This window comes from Lutra lutra, chromosome 2 (genome assembly GCF_902655055.1).
Source record: "Lutra lutra chromosome 2, mLutLut1.2, whole genome shotgun sequence".
NCBI lineage: Eukaryota > Metazoa > Chordata > Mammalia > Carnivora > Mustelidae > Lutra > Lutra lutra.
In genome coordinates this window covers 125,751,400-125,756,329 of record NC_062279.1, presented here as the reverse complement: position 1 = coordinate 125,756,329, position 4,930 = coordinate 125,751,400, and positions in this window count along the sequence as shown.

The window sequence follows — 4,930 nt, the reverse complement described above, 5'->3', positions numbered from 1 at the left end:
TGTAAACTGCTCAGAACAATGCCTGCCACATGGTAAGCACTTAGTGTCAGGTTACTCCAAAGGCATACAGGAAAACTGTAAAGTGTAGGTGGAAGGTTTTAGTTAGGATAGGTTTTGTGAACCAAGATTTGATTATTCCTGTGAAATCTGGCTAGGCCAATTTCCATTCTTCCAAGGGATAAGCACTCTTTCCTTAGATCACTGACCTTCCCGTGAAGAGTAAATATGTCATAGGTTAACTGTGAATACAACTGACCAAATTTCTAGTTAGTCTTCTTTTACTGATTTAGGCTTCTGCAGGAAACAAAATCTAGACACCGAATTAAAAATAAAAAAACACTAGAATTTTCTGTAGAAGTTTTACTCTTAACTCCTCTTAGAAGATGTAAATTAATCATGCATTTGATGATGTGGTTTTATTCCTCTCATGGACTGTCACATTCAATGCTATTTTTATTTAATTTGAGTACAATGTTACATTATTTTCCAGGGTACAACATAGTGATTCAGCTTCTCTATAGGTTATGCTATGCTCCTTATACAGTGCTTACCACAAGTGTAGATACCATCTGTCACTATACAACACTGTTACAATATCATTAACTATATTCTTTATGCTGTACCTTTTTTCCCCATGACTTAATCATTCCATAACTGGAAGCCTCTTTCCCCATTTTGCCTGCTATTCCTTTTTTTGTTTTGTTTTGTTTTTAGATTCTACATATGAGTGAAATAATATGGTATTTGTCTTTGTTAGTGTGACTTATTTCACTGAACATAATACCTTCTAGATCCTGGGTGCCTGGATGCCTCAGTCATTAAGTGTCTGCCTTTAGCTCTGGTCATGATCCTGGGGTCCTGGGTTCGAGCCCCACATTGGGCTCCCTGCTTGGCAGGAAGCCTGCTTCTCCCTTTCCCACTACCCCTGCTTGTGTTCCCTCTCTTGCTAAAATCTTAAAAACAAAAATGAAAACAAAAACAAAACCTTCTAGATCCATCCATAGTGTTGCAAATGGCAAGATCTCATCCTTTTTTTTGTGACTGAGTAATATTCTACCATATATATATATCTCCATACTTTCCTTATCCATTCTTCTATTGAGGACACTTAGGTTGTTTCAATGCTTTTGTTTCTTATCCTAAACCTGTTGTCTTTTGCCTAACCGAGAAGACATGGAGAGAAATAATTCTTTTTAACCGGTGTCACTAAGGTGGTTTGTCAGGCATTATGCTAAAGTCTGATGTGGGCTCTGGATTTATCAAAAAGAAAAAGAAATGGCTCTTGCCTGAGAAGCTCATCTGTTTAAGCATAGTTCAGTGCAGCACTGTAAGTTTTTTGATAAGGTGCCATGTTAGTATAGGGTGGTGAAATGTGCGTGTATGTGATTTGGTGAAAGTGGATATATATTATCTGCAGTTTCTCTATATTACTCTTTTTTTCAGTTTTGGAATGAAATTTTCCTAAGTTTCTCTATAGTTTCTAACATTTCTAAAGTTCCCAAATTTCCTAAAATTTAATAGATTGAAATGACCATAAAGGAACTCCATTCTTGTCCACTAACTTGGAGACCCCACTCTTATCCCTTTTCTGTTTCATTTTTAAGCATTTCATCCAAATTATGAAAATCTGCAAAGTGCCAAGGGCCAAGATATTGAAAAAATCTTGAAATAGTCTTTAACATAATGGAAACTTAGGGTATTTAGATATCCCTTAATAAAATGCCTCACATATTTTAGTTTTCTTTAGTTGTCTCTTGCCTTTTTCTTTTTTTTTAAGAGTGGGATTTAGGAATATAATTTATAAAACCTTCACTATGCAAAGATGAACATGTGGCTATTCCTGATGCTGTCCCTGGGAGAGTTGAGGTTCATTCTTTGAGATCCAAGGATAGGCACTCATTTTATTTGTGTCCATGCTTGAGCAGCCCTCTGTTGTTGCTGAAGGCTTCTGTACATAAAATAGATTCACAATGACTAGTGACCAGGAAGACCCAGCTTTTTCACTGTCAGGGTTTATCAGAGTTCTTGCATGGGATCCTATTCTGTTTTTTTCAGACTGTTATAAAACAGATGACCTTTGCTGATTGAAAAGGCAGAAACATAGATCTTCTGTTTAATATCTCAGGTTGGTCAACTACTAACTACCAGAGGGTGATTCTCACCCATCTACCCAAGACATGGAGAGAAATAATTGACCCAATGGGTCAAATACTCACTAAGATCCTGTTTTTCAGGTAGAAACACCTATTTCCATGACTGAGCAAAAGTAAGAAGCTGCTTCATTCCATTTTTCAACAATTTGAATCAATATGTTTCTTTTTTTAAAGAGATTTTATTTATTTATTTGACAGGGAGAGACACAGCGAGAGAGGGAACACAAACAGAGGGAGTGGGAGAGGGAGAAGCAGGCTCTCCACTGAGCAGGGAGCCCGATGTGGGGCTCGATCCCAGGACCCTGGGAACATGATCTGAGCCAAAAGCAGATGCTTAATGACTGAGCCACCCAGGAGCCCCAAACTGTTTCTTTTAAGGTAAACAAAAAGAGTTATTTTTTTCTTTTTTTCCTCAAAAAAATTTTTGTTTTGTTTTGTTTTGTTTTCTCATGGGACTTACATTGGGGATTTTTAGGATGATTACCACAAGGAAAAATGATCTCAAAATCTATTTGTCATGGCTCAAATAAGAGAATAAAAAATTAACTTCTGCATTTTTGTTTTGGTAGGAAGCATGGAATTCTATTTTTTTGAGGAGGGGGCAGAGGGAGAGGGAGAGAGAGAATCTTAAGCAGCACCCAGCACGGAGCTGGACATGGGGCTTGATCTCACAACTGTGAGGCCATGACATGAGCTGAAAGCAAGAGTCAGATGCTTAACCAGCTGAGCCACCCAGGTGCCCCACCCCACTTTAAAAAATTCTATTAATAAGCACACAGATAAACCTATTCAGGTAAGGAATACATCTGTGTGACGCTGTGTCCCTGTCTTGTGCAACAGTAATGTCAGAACAGATCAAATATGAAAGTATGGGGACAGGGTCAAACTTAATTTAAATGTAAGATGGTTTAAGATCTGCCCATCAATTTAACTTGGGATATAAGAGTTGGGAGTAAATTTAGATTTCTCTGCTCACAGCTTCTTTTTATTTCAGTTACATATTGCATATGGTAGCACTGGATATCTTTAAAATGAGGGAGACTAGAAGGATCTTTGAAGATCCTGGTTTAAGGCATTACTATCCCATACTTCTTTAACCTTTGAGGGACTAAGAGAAGTAAAACAACTGTAATGCAAATTATACTGTTATCATTTTACACTAGTGGAATTTTAGAGCTTTGAGTCAATTTTGTTCCCAGTATCTCCTTTTGGCCCAGGATATGTTGTTATCTAGACAATCTTGGACTCATGAATTATGCCCTGTTAATAAAGCTGTGTATCAGTGGAGGCTTCACGGATCTCCCTGCAACATTCCAGTGCCTTATAAATATTAAGGTAAGGGATTCATCTTTATCATCAAGGTTAAGTGCCTTTGAATGTATTGCCATGATCTATACTTTCTGGAAGTCCCAAAGCCCTTTTGAGAAAGTGCAGGAAATCATTTTGTTGTTGTTGTTGTTGTTATTCTTGTGTATGCTATATTAAGATAACCAGTTTGCTTCATAACATTGAAATATAATATTAAGCCTCTGAATCTTAACATTTTATACTAATTTACTAAGTGACTAGAAGCTATATTTATCTTTTACCTCATTTCTTAAAATTTTAGTTTTCTTATTTGGTCTCTTTTTGAACTCCTACATCCCTGACAAAATGTGAAATTAGATGTTGGTTCAGAACCAAGGCAGCTTTAAGGAATGGATAGATTAATAAATATGAGAAGAAATTCATTAGCAATTATGGCTGAAGGGCTATGACGTTCTTCTTTTGATTCATTGAACCTGCTTTATATTGACAATAATTACAAATAGCGATTTTACTGTGAAATTAAGGACAATATACTTTTGATGGACTTGTTAGGTGATATGTTGAAAAGTTCTAAACGTGTAGCTCTAAAAAGAGCTACAACAGGCAGTTTTCACTGTGAAAAACCTATTTCTACTACATTGCCCATTACTTTTTTGCCTTTTTTCCTGGACTATAGAGCTGCTCCTCATACCATTTTCTCATTCTCTTTCTGGTATAATAAATAACATATGGCAAATATCAGTGTTTCAGTGCAGCTGAGGTAACTTGCCAGATTTCCATGTTTGTCTGTCTCCTGTATGGTCACTTTTACATTCTTCATCCTGTTTCACAAGTAGAAATGACATACCAATGGATACCAACATTGGCACCAATAGATCAGGTGTTGGGCTGGTGACCCCCATGGTGAGGAGTTTTCATATTTCTCTCTCCTGACTCAGTGCAGGCAAGGGGATTTGAGCAAGAGCCAGGACATGTGGCAGCCCTTAAGTTTCTTCCAAATTTTATAAGCTTAGAGTCTAATATGGAGTCCACCCTTCTTTCACTGGCCTTGACATCATAGAATTTACACTACCACTCTGCCCTTGAAACTTGGAAATTGCCTATTATCCAGGTCATTGGAAGAGTTTGCTTATTGATTCTGAAGCTGTTATTTGGTAACAATTCAAAGTGTGGTGTAGAGACCTCATCTTCCAAATACTGTGCTGTGTGCTCTCTCCTACACAGCAGGGTGTAATTTTGCTTGTGGTATATGCAAGCACCTTTTCCCAGCATGCCCTCATCTAAGCATACTTTTCCTTGTGCCAGACACTATTATGCTCTATCAATTTAATATTTTCAAGCCTTTAGTTATGTGGCTGTGCCAGGTATGTCTAATTTTTCTGTTCATCTAAAAAATAGCTTTATGTTATTATAAATATAATGCACATTGGGAGATGGAAATACACTGTTCATTAGGTATACCAGTACAA